Consider the following 13093-nt stretch of genomic DNA (forward strand, 5'->3'; position numbering starts at 1 on the left):
TTTCGTGCCATACAGCTCGAGAGTGTGCCATGGCTGCACCTTAGACAGATGTCACCCTTGCTGATTAATCATCTTTGACATTAAGGAGTCACAAGGTAGGGCAAGGGCTCGCTTATACTTCATGTGTGGGACCGACATTGAGCCCTACAGCAAGACAGTGACAGGAGCCGTGTGCTTGTATGATGGATAGTAGCATCCTCTGCTGTGAACATGGACCAGCGCTCTGTGCTGACAGCTTGCACGTCTCCTTATATCTTCGCACTTTAGCGTGGAATTAGCACGGCTGATTTAAATTAGGATGCTAAATGACAATATTTTCATTTTTGGCTGCAGATAGAGGAAGAAGGTGGATTGATGTGCCTCAGTTATATGCAGGGCCACTGAAATTATGTGGCTGGAAAAGAACAAATTATGAGGCATGGTTGACCAATTTATGTGGCAATAAAAGTCCAGTTATGAATTTACAATGACAATTCCTCTAACACTAGCAAATGTGAGACCCACTGCATTGCAAATGCTTGTTATACAAATGCAGTGCAGTTCCTTTTTACACAGACAGCACACTGCCACACGACAGACACACCAACACTTCCTCTTTACACAGCAAGCTGCCATTGCCACATATGGAAGCAAACGTTGCACTGCTAAACTCCCAGAACAATACCGCCTTCTGTATACATGTATAGCAAATTGTTCACTACTGTACATCCATGATCCATGCACACAAGCAGCCACTTCTATACACATAGGCGTCCCAGTACCTCTTTAACAATGCACAAGCATATACTGCTGTGCCAGTCTCCCATGCAGGAAGCTACCCCTTTTCATATACCAATTTATCACAGCCCACTTCAATGTGCACATGCAGCTCACTACCACCTAAATGTTTTTAATCGCGCATGAGCCTTTTGTGTATGTGTGATTGTTTGCTTTTATATGTGAGAGAGGGGACGCAAGAAAGAAAGAAAATAGAGACACTCTCAGAAGGCATTTTAAAGAAAATGTGTGAAATGGTTTGCGACTGCACTTCCGCTTTTTGTGTGTCTGTCTGTGTGTGTGCACGCACGTGCAGGTGGAAGAGAATGTATGAATGGTGTGCCTACTACAAGCAAATAAAAAGAGACGCTCCAAAAATCACGAAACCCAGCAGTTTAGCGTAACATATTGTTTGGCCTTCATTTCATTTTTTTTGTACTGAGTTAACCAGTTTACATTAATACATTTATCATGTATTTTGATATATGCTATAGTTGCTGCAAGTCTATATTTTTGCCATTCCAAATTCTTTCGCTGGATACCTGGGGCTGGCTGATCATCAACTCAGTAGTGCTGATAGTGCTTTTGCTGGGCAGGCGTGGCTGCACGAAAAGGTCTACACATAACTGGGAAAAGATCTGAAATGACTGAGCCAAGATCAGACAGGGCTGAGGCAAGACCCCCAGCACTGAAACATGATAGTATATCTGTGATTCAGTTTCAACCATTGTTGGCCTCAACCACAGCAATGCCTCAAAGTCAGGCAAGGAAGGCTTAAGATCACATACTATTGAGTCAAGAGCACACATTGCTAGCCAAAGATCACACACCATGACTCAAGGTCACACGGTACTGAACCCAATATCAGACACTTATTGGTATAAATCAACTAGTTTCTGGCCCAAGATCATGCAATGCTGGATCAATATCACACAAAGATTAGCCAAGATCATATACTGGTGGGTCAAAAGCACAGTCAATATAATGTATGACTGAGTCAAGATCTCACAGCACTGAATCAAGACAATGTTGTGCTGGCCCAGTATTGCCTGTTGCTGATCCAGTCTTACCAAAACAAGTGCAAGATAATACATCATTGGCTTAACAATGCATAGTGCTGGCACAGAATCAAAAACTGTAGGTCCATGATCAAACAGCTGGGGCTCAATATCAAACATGGCCAGGCTAAGGTCAAGACGGTCCTAATATCACACTATGTAGATCATTCTGCACAGTTCTAAACCAGGTAAATTTGTACTGAATTTCTTGTGGCATAGAAGCCATAGTCTAAACTTAGCATGTTCCTTTAAATGCAATGGGCTGCTTTCATGTTTGAGAGGTTCAGAGTAGCAGACAGGGAACTGATAACGCATCCTGTCTTAAATAATTAATTAGTCTGGGACTCGTTTTTAGGCCAATTAATCTTTTGACCCTGATTGAAGACACCTCAGGACGAGACAATTAATCAACATAGCAATCAATAGATCAATAACATCATAAATATTCACTATAGCAAATCGATTCAATTTGGATAATGGCATAGGTAAGAATCAAAACACACCAAGACCTCTCAGTCATGAGTAACCACACAATGGGGGTCATTCTAATCTTGCCGCCCACCAAGCGGGAACCGCCAGAAGACCGTACCGCGGTCAAAAGACCACGGCGGTCATTCTGAGTTTCCCGCTGGGCTGGCGGGCGACCGCCAGAAGGCCGCCCGCCCGCCCAGCGGGAAACCCCCTTCCACGAGGATGCCGGCTCCGAATGGAGACGGCGGAGTGGAAAGGGTGCGACGGGTGCAGTTGCACCCGTCACGATTTTCAGTGTCTGCTATGCAGACACTGAAAATCTTTGTGGGGCCCTGTTAGGGGGCCCCTCGACACCCGTTCCTGCCAGCCAGGTTCTGGCGGTCAAAACCGCCAGAACCAGGCTGGCGGGAAGGGGGTCGGAATCCCCATGGCGGCGCTGCCTGCAGCGCCGCCATGGAGGATTCTTCAGGCCAGGGGAAAACCGGCGGGAAACCGCCGGTTTCCCTTTTCTGACCGCGGCTTTACTGCCGCAGTCAGAATTGGCCTGGATGCACCGCCAGCCTGTTGGCGGTGCATCCGCGGTCCCCGGCCCTGGCGGTCTATGACCGCCTGGGTCGGAATGACCCCCAATATTTTGTAAGATTTATGATATTTATTCCCTATTGATTACACTCTACTAGCAAGTTTATTAGTCTCAAAACCGTAAAACACATCAACACTGTTATAATATGGCAACTCGAATAAGATTTCATCAAAGCAAAAATCATAAACATTAGAACAAAGCACGACATCAACATGGATTAATCTTAGCAGAGTATCATTAGCGCATTATTCAACAAAGCATAGATTCAGTCATTTGTCTACTTGCATCCCTTTAGTGAATTCCTTAACTAACCTCGAATTAGCATTAGCATGTTGGGCTTTATGCAAAACAATTTAGCAACACAAATTTAGAAAACATCTAATTATGGTCTCTATCAAAAGAACGCAGTTGGTACCTAGAAAGAAAAGGCAAATAGACAATTACAATTTCATCAATATATAGTTACACTCCGTAATAAGTCAGCATGCAGAGTCAGTCTTCGTCCTCAGGACGTCAGTTGATTCACCATCCGCCAGGAAACACAGCAAAGTTCAGCAAGACAGGGGACACTTCCCCCATAAGGAGGAAAGTATGAATCGGGAAAGGCAGAATAAGGATTGTTCGAAGAGATAAACTGCAAAGTCTTTAAGACAGAGTGACAAAGTGTCCAGGCAATAGCAAAGGCACGTAATGGCTCCTTTGCTCTGACTAGAGTGAGGGTCCTTGCTTGTAAAAGGGGACTGACAACCAAATAGCCCATTTCTAATAAGCATGTTGATGGATGCCTATTGGGAGAGGCAGTAAGGCTATAAATAATTCCCGGCAAACCGGGAACCTTTCTCTAGAACCAAAGATTAGATGCACGCAACCTCTCTACCAGAAAGTAGAATGGTAATCGCCAGGAAGGGTAAATCCGTAGCTAGGCTCAAAAGGAGGTTCTCTTTGTCAAAGTTTCTTTGCAGAGAAAGTCAGAAGTCAATGCAAAACCATAGCAGAGCTGACAACCAGGATCAATCCAAGATGAACAAGAGTTAATACATAGAGGAAGACAGAGTGAAATGGAGGAAACCGATTATGGGAAAAAATAAGAAAGGTGAGGCAACAGAGATATGGACACAAAAGAGTTGAAAGACAATCCTCTGCATCCACTAACATTTTATAGGGCTCTGCATTTTCTGACCTGAAAGTTGAGCCCCTGTTCTCGGCTTGCAATGTGTTTCTGACCCAATGCTGGAAACTATATTCTTCCATGACTGTAGTCTCCAATTCCTGTTTTTAACCTCTACCATATGATACATTTACTAACTACTTCATGTGGTATCTTATGTCGAAAAACACCTCACTCCCCAAGGCCACCCCTCTTCTTCGGCCTGAGTTTCTGGCGGAAATCGTATATGTAACTGAGGGGGAAATGCTGCTGGTTCAAGGAATTTTCATGTTCATCATACCCCTCCCATGCTACTAAATATTGTAGTTTTCATTGATACCTTGAGTTGAGTAATTCCTCTACTTCATACCTATGTTTTCCATCCACTAAAGTAGGAGGAGGAGTCACAAAAGAAAAGGAGGTAGCCTTCTTTACCAGGGAGATATGAACAACAGGGTGTTTCTTACAGTAATCCGAAAGCCCTAATACTACTGCAGACTTCCCTTTTATAGGAAAGATCCTGCAAATCTTGGTGCAAACTTGGGATGTGACCCCGGAATTGATAATCAGTATACAACCCTTTTACCTGTCTTAAACAATGGATCTGCATTATGCTTCCTGTCAGGAAATATTGTGTACTTCTTTTACTTCTTGTACTGGACTTTACACATTCGTAAATTAACTATTGTTGAATCACGGACCTCACATATGTCTTGGAGTAGAGTCTGAACAGAAGGAACTGTGGAGGAGAAAAATGTAGGTGGACAAATGTGGGGTGTAAATCCTGTGGAGCAGAAAAATGCAAAACAGACAATGGCTGAAAGAGGTGTGTAAAGTCTTATTGTATGAAAATTCTGCAACTGAAATCTGTTGCACCCATCTTTTGCATGTTTTGTGAAAAACACCTCAAATATTGTTCAAGGATTTCATTAAGTCTTTCTGCCTGGTGACAATAATTTGCGCAAAAAATATTTACTACCAAAGTTCTTCCAGGAGTGTTCTCCAAAATCAGGTTAGAAATGTAGGCCCTCTGTCTGTAGTAACGACATGGGGGAGTCTATGTATCCTGACAACTTTTTTCAGGAATGCTGATACAATGGTGGGAACAGCGGATGCCTAGAATAAAATGCCTAGATTTAATGAGATAGCCATCTATTGCCAAAAGGGAGTCTTTCCTCTCTACGGAGGCCCCATTCCTTCCCATTATTGTCAAAAACGATGGGGGGTGAATTATCTTTTCTTTTCTACTTGCCTTGACAAAGCACCTGCTTTTCCATGTCTGTTGCTAGGTCTGCTATAGAGACACCTAGCATGGCTTGTGTTCATGTACTTAATTGACTTCAGAAACTGCAAATTATTATGATCTGTGCAAATCGTAATCTGATGTAGAGTTGCTCTAGGTAATGTCATCAACGGGCCAAAGCATCCTTATTAGTCCAAATTTCTCTTTCACACATGCAGCATTACGTGTTCTGGAAAATTAGTTACTGAAAGAACAGCCCCATTCTCTGAAATGTTTGTGACACAGTTGCTCCAACAGCATATTATGAGGCATCACTCTCCAGGTTAAAAGGTAACTCACTGTCTAGCTGTTTCAGAATGAGCAATAATGAAGGCTTCTTTACGTTTTTGTAATGCCATCTCTTGTTCCTTCACGCACTGAGATAGAACCCTCTTCTGCATAAATGAAGATATAGGCCTCACAGACCTTGACAATCCTTGTTCAAAATATCTGTAGAAATTAGGGAATACTGGAAACATTTGATATCCTTCACTGATTTCATCACTGAGGGCTGGCCAATCTTATACACTTCAACCTTATCTTCAGCCACGTAGATTTCTTTATCAGAGATCTTGAATCCCAGTAAAAAACATGTCAGTAACTTCAAATAGATATTGCTCCATTGTTGCAATCAAAGAGTGTTCTTGTAACCTGTTCAATACTTCTTTGACATGCCTTCGCTATTGTCCAAGGGTCTCTGAAATGATTAAGGTGCCATCAAGGTAAATGAACACATATATATACAATCCATCTTTTAATATATTGTTCACAAAGTGCTACAATGCTTCAGGAGTGTTATATAGGACAAATGGCATGACTCCATTTTCAAAATGCCTATATAGGTCATTCAATGCAGTACTCCCCTCACTCCCTTGTCTGATTCTTACCATATTGTAGGCATCCCTCAAATCTAATTTGTAGAATATCTTTGCCAATCCCATCTGGTCTAAGAGAAAGGATATTAGAAGAAATGGATATCTATTGCATATTGTGACTGCGTTAAGTTCTCTATAATCAATGCATGGCTTGTACTCCCCTCGTGGTTTTAGGGGGGAAGAAAACAGGAGCCCAGCCATTGAGTTACAATGTCAAATAAACACTATCTGCAAATTTTCCTTTCAGCGATCCTGGAAGACCTTATCTTCTTTCAAAATCAGAGGATATATTCACCCATGAGGGATTTTACCTTTCACAAGAATGTTAATTGGACAATCATAAGGCTGCTGTGGTGGTAACTGGTATGTCACTATCTTATTAAAGTATCTTCAATATCTGAATAAGGTCATGCCATAGGCATTTAAGGAGATTCAGGCTTTAACACACCTCCAATTAAAGGTGGCATATGATGTACACCTAGCCATGGAAAATACTTTGACCCTCATTATGACATTGGTGGTAAATTCCACTTACTGCCACGCTGACTGCCGCCAACATACCGCCGCCACAGTGGATTACCGCCACCCATATTATGCCCCACACATAGCAATCCGTCACTATACAGCCACACACACAAGTCTGCCAGCCCATAGGTCAGTGATAATGTGGCGGTAGCAAAACCCACACCGTTACGGCAACAGTACTACGCCCACAGCATTATGACTCATGAATCACAGCGGCGGACATTCAATGGCGCTAAACCATTGGCGGTACATACCGCTGCACTCAAAATATACACAACCTAACAAAACTACACCACAATGGACAATTCAAACTACACACACCTGACACACATACACAAACAAATACAACAAAGTACATGTAGGAAGTTGGCTCTGTATGTGCTATTTCAAAGTAAGGAATAGCATGCACAGAGTCCAAGGGTTCCCCTTAGAGGTAAAATAGTGGTAAAAATAGATAATACTAATGCTCTATTTTGTGGTAGTGTGGTCGAGCAGTAGGCTTATCCAAGGAGTAGTGTTAAGCATTTGTTGTACATACACATAGACAATAAATGAGGTACACACACTCAGAGACAAATCCAGCCAATAGGTTTTTGTATAGAAAAATATCTTTTCTTAGTTTATTTTAAGAACCACAGGTTCAAATTCTACATGGAATATCTCATTCGAAAGGTATTGCAGGTAAGTACTTTAGGAACTTCAAATCATCAAAATTGCATGTATACTTTTCAAGTTATTCACAAATAGCTGTTTTGAAAGTGGACACAGTGCAATTTTCACAGTTCCTAGGGGAGGTAAGTATTTGTTAGGTTAACCAGGTAAGTAAGACACTTACAGGGCTTAGTTCTTGGTCCAAGGTAGCCCACCGTTGGGGGTTCAGAGCAACCCCAAAGTCACCACACCAGCAGCTCAGGGCCGGTCAGGTGCAGAGTTCAAAGTGGTGCCCAAAACGCATAGGCTAGAATGGAGAGAAGGGGGTGCCCCGGTTCCGGTCTGCTTGCAGGTAAGTACCCGCGTCTTCGGAGGGCAGACCAGGGGGGTTTTGTAGGGCACCGGGGGGGACACAAGCCCACACAGAAATTTCACCCTCAGCAGCGCGGGGGCGGCCGGGTGCAGTGTAGAAACAAGCGTCGGGTTCGCAATGTTAGTCTATGAGAGATCTCGGGATCTCTTCAGCGCTGCAGGCAGGCAAGGGGGGGATTCCTCGGGGAAACCTCCACTTGGGCAAGGGAGAGGGACTCCTGGGGGTCACTTCTCCAGTGAAAGTCCGGTCCGTCAGGTCCTGGGGGCTGCGGGTGCAGGGTCTCTCCCAGGCGTCGGGACTTTAGGTTCAAAGAGTCGCGGTCAGGGGAAGCCTCGGGATTCCCTCTGCAGGCGGCGCTGTGGGGGCTCAGGGGGGACAGGTTTTGGTACTCACAGTATCAGAGTAGTCCTGGGGTCCCTCCTGAGGTGTTGGATCGCCACCAGCCGAGTCGGGGTCGCCGGGTGCAGTGTTGCAAGTCTCACGCTTCTTGCGGGGAGCTTGCAGGGTTCTTTCAAGGCTGCTGGAAACAAAGTTGCAGCCTTTCTTGGAGCAGGTCCGCTGTCCTCGGGAGTTTCTTGTCTTTTCGAAGCAGGGGCAGTCCTCAGAGGATGTCGAGGTCGCTGGTCCCTTTGGAAGGCGTCGCTGGAGCAGGATCTTTGGAAGGCAGGAGACAGGCCGGTGAGTTTCTGGAGCCAAGGCAGTTGTCGTCTTCTGGTCTTCCGCTGCAGGGGTTTTCAGCTGGGCAGTCCTTCTTCTTGTAGTTGCAGGAATCTAATTTTCTAGGGTTCAGGGTAGCCCTTAAATACTAAATTTAAGGGCGTGTTTAGGTCTGGGGGGTTAGTAGCCAATGGCTACTAGCCCTGAGGGTGGGTACACCCTCTTTGTGCCTCCTCCCAAGGGGAGGGGGTCACAATCCTAACCCTATTGGGGGAATCCTCCATCTGCAAGATGGAGGATTTCTAAAAGTTAGAGTCACTTCAGCTCAGGACACCTTAGGGGCTGTCCTGACTGGCCAGTGACTCCTCCTTGTTGCTTTCTTTGTTCCCTCCAGCCTTGCCGCCAAAAGTGGGGGCCGTGGCCGGAGGGGGCGGGCAACTCCACTAAGCTGGAGTGCCCTGCTGGGCTGTGACAAAGGGGTGAGCCTTTGAGGCTCACCGCCAGGTGTCACAGCTCCTGCCTGGGGGAGGTGTTAGCATCTCCACCCAGTGCAGGCTTTGTTACTGGCCTCAGAGTGACAAAGGCACTCTCCCCATGGGGCCAGCAACATGTCTCTAGTGTGGCAGGCTGCTGGAACCAGTCAGCCTACACAGCTAGTTGGTTAAGTTTCAGGGGGCACCTCTAAGGTGCCCTCTGGGGTGTATTTTGCAATAAAATGTACACTGGCATCAGTGTGCATTTATTGTGCTGAGAAGTTTGATACCAAACTTCCCAGTTTTCAGTGTAGCCATTATGGTGCTGTGGAGTTCGTGTAAAACAGACTCCCAGACCATATACTCTTATGGCTACCCTGCACTTACAATGTCTAAGGTTTTGCTTAGACACTGTAGGGGCACAGTGCTCATGCACTGGTACCCTCACCTATGGTATAGTGCACCCTGCCTTAGGGCTGTAAGGCCTGCTAGAGGGGTGTCTTACCTATACTGCATAGGCAGTGAGAGGCTGGCATGGCACCCTGAGGGGAGTGCCATGTCGACTTACTCATTTTGTTCTCACCAGCACACACAGGCTTGTAAGCAGTGTGTCTGTGCTGAGTGAGGGGTCTCTAGGGTGGCATAAGACATGCTGCAGCCCTTAGAGACCTTTCTTGGCATCAGGGCCCTTGGTACTAGAAGTACCAGTTACAAGGGACTTATCTGAATGCCAGGGTGTGCCAATTGTGGATACAATGGTACATTTTAGGTGAAGGAACACTGGTGCTGGGGCCTGGTTAGCAGGGTCCCAGCACACTTCTCAGTCAAGTCAGCATCAGTATCAGGCAAAAAGTGGGGGGTAACTGCAACAGGGAGCCATTTCTTTACACAAGCCCCCCCCAGCCTACAGGCCAGGAGACTCAGCCCAAGCTGGGAGAGTCTTCCTAGTCTGTCAGGCGAGGAAGAGTAGGAGAAATAGGCTGGTTAGTTGCAGGGCCTACTCTGCCTTACATCCTTCTGTTCAGGTCATTCCCTTTGGGGAACTGACCCACTTCCACAGTGATAGGACCTAGTCTGAATTGCCTCTTGTCTGCCTCTTCAATGTCTCCACCCATTCTTTCTATTTTGGTCTTAGAGGTGTCCACCTCTGCTAACCTTATCTTGGCCAGGGTCACCCCTAGCTTACCCAGAGAGGTTACCCAGAGCTGGAGTAACCCCACCATGACCAATAGGGTCAGGGGGCCTAACTTGCTATTTGGCATGGGGTCAGACCACCATGCTAAGGATAGTGCAGCCATAAAGGCTAACACCCAGCAGAGGCCACTGACAGCTGTCAGTGCCCAGAACCACACCTTTAGCTCTTCACCTAAAAGGGAAGGGGCTAAGTTACAGGCTTCTTTGGGTTCAGGTTGCCTGTCTGCTGTATTGGAGTGGGGGGTTACCACATCTTGTAGTAAACACCCTTCTTCCACTCTTTCTTCTGTTAGCTGAGGAGCCACCCGCTCAGGTTTAACAGTTGCCTGACTAGCCAGGACTTCTTGTGGGTCAGGTTGGACTTTATCAGGGCCATTTTTGGAGTTCTCCCCTACTGGAGCAGAATCTCCCTGGCTTGCTGTAACCTTGGCTAAAGGTTGTCCACCCCTCCTACTCTGTTTTCTTTTCTTCTTCTTCTGGGGCCTGCTTGCATTTACTGCAGAGGCAGGATTTCCAGAATCCTTGGGAGAGGCCTGGCACTGGACCAGTTCCTCTCTTGGGCTCTGACTAACCTCTGGGTAGTCATTTCCAAGGAGACAATCAAGGGGGAGGTCTGTACTGACTACTACCCTTCTCCAGCTAAGAGTGCCACCCACTTCTATGGGCACTAAAGCCACAGGCCTCTTAGTGACCCTGTCTAGGCTAACTCTTACCCTGGCAGTCTCACCTGGGATGTACTGGTTTGAGAGCACCAGCCTGTCATGCACAATAGTGTGACTGGCACAAGTGTCTCTCAGGGCAGTGGTTGGGATTCCATTCACCAGTAGGTGGTGGAAGTGTCTACTTCCCTCTGGAATCTCCAACTCACCTGTTGGGCCCTGTTTCCAGTTGAAGGCTAGGAAGACCTCCTCATCTGAGGAGTCATCTCCCATGGCTACACTGGTTACCCCAGGAATTTTGTTCTGGGGTTTGTTTTTGGGACAAGAAGTGTCCTTGGTGTGGTGCCCAGACTGTTTACAGTTGTGGCACCAGGCCTTAGTGGCATCCCAGTTCTTACCCTGGTACCCACCTTTGTTTTGGGTTGTGTCTTGGGGCCCACCCACCTGTTCTGGTTTTTGGGGGCCTACAGAGGACTCTTTTTCTTTGTTTCTAGTGTCACCCACTTTCTCCTGGGGAGTTTTTGTAACCCCTTTCTTTTGGTCACCCCCAGTGGAAGTTTTGGTTACCCTAGTCTTGACCCAGTGGTCTGCCTTCTTTCCCAATTCTTGGGGAGAAATTGGACCTAGGTCTACCAGATACTGATGCAACTTTTCATTGAAGCAGTTACTTAAAATGTGTTCTTTCATAAACAAATTATAAAGCCCAACATAGTCACACACTTCATTTCCAGTTAACCAACCATCTAGTGTTTTTACTGAGTAGTCTACAAAATCAACCCAGGTCTGGCTCGAGGATTTTTGAGCCCCCCTGAATCTAATTCTATACTCCTCAGTGGAGAATCCAAAGCCCTCAATCAGGGTACCCTTCATGAGGTCATAAGATTCTGCATCTTTTCCAGAGAGTGTGAGGAGTCTATCCCTACACTTTCCAGTGAACATTTCCCAAAGGAGAGCACCCCAGTGAGATCTGTTTACTTTTCTGGTTACACAAGCCCTCTCAAAAGCTGTGAACCATTTGGTGATGTCATCACCATCTTCATATTTTGTTACAATCCCTTTGGGGATTTTTAGGATGTCAGGAGAATCTCTGACCCTATTTAAGTTGCTGCCACCATCGATGGGACCTAGGCCCATCTCTTTTCTTTCCCTTTCTATGGCTAGGAGCTGCTTTTCCAAAGCCAATCTTTTGACCATCCTGGCTAACAGGGGGTCATCTTCACTGGAGTTATCCTCAGTGATTTCAGAGGTGTTGGTCTCTCCTGTGAGGGAACCAGCATCTCTGACTATTATTTTTGGAGTCAGGGTTTGAGGGACCCTGTTCTCCCTAGATAGGACTGGTAGGGGGGAATTTTCCTCCAAGTCACTATCCTCTTCCTCTGAGTTGCCACCCTCAGAGGGGTTGGCCTTTTCAAACTCTGCCAAAAGCTCTTGGAGCTGTATTTTGGTAGGTTTGGGGCCCATTGTTATTTTCTTTATTTTACAGAGTGACCTTAGCTCCCTCATCTTAAGATGGAGGTAAGGTGTGGTGTCGAGTTCCACCACAGTCACATCTGTGCTAGACATTTTGCTTCTAAAAGTTGGAATACTTTTTAAGAATCTACAACTGGTTCTAGAATCTAATTCAAACTTTTACAAACTTTTAAACTCTAAAAGAAATGCTAAACAGGATCTAACACAAGGCCCTAGCAGGTCTTTTAAGAATTTAGAAAACTTTTCAAATTGCAAAAAATCAATTTCTAATGACAATTTTGGAATTTGTCGTGTGATCAGGTATTGGCTGAGTAGTCCAGCAAATGCAAAGTCTTGTACCCCACCGCTGATCCACCAATGTAGGAAGTTGGCTCTGTATGTGCTATTTCAAAGTAAGGAATAGCATGCACAGAGTCCAAGGGTTCCCCTTAGAGGTAAAATAGTGGTAAAAATAGATAATACTAATGCTCTATTTTGTGGTAGTGTGGTCGAGCAGTAGGCTTATCCAAGGAGTAGTGTTAAGCATTTGTTGTACATACACATAGACAATAAATGAGGTACACACACTCAGAGACAAATCCAGCCAATAGGTTTTTGTATAGAAAAATATCTTTTCTTAGTTTATTTTAAGAACCACAGGTTCAAATTCTACATGGAATATCTCATTCGAAAGGTATTGCAGGTAAGTACTTTAGGAACTTCAAATCATCAAAATTGCATGTATACTTTTCAAGTTATTCACAAATAGCTGTTTTGAAAGTGGACACAGTGCAATTTTCACAGTTCCTAGGGGAGGTAAGTATTTGTTAGGTTAACCAGGTAAGTAAGACACTTACAGGGCTTAGTTCTTGGTCCAAGGTAGCCCACCGTTGGGGGTTCAGAGCAACCCCAAAGTCACCACACCAGCAGCTCAGGGCCG

Source organism: Pleurodeles waltl, chromosome 2_1 (genome assembly GCF_031143425.1).
Source record: "Pleurodeles waltl isolate 20211129_DDA chromosome 2_1, aPleWal1.hap1.20221129, whole genome shotgun sequence".
NCBI classification, from domain to species: Eukaryota; Metazoa; Chordata; class Amphibia; order Caudata; family Salamandridae; genus Pleurodeles; species Pleurodeles waltl.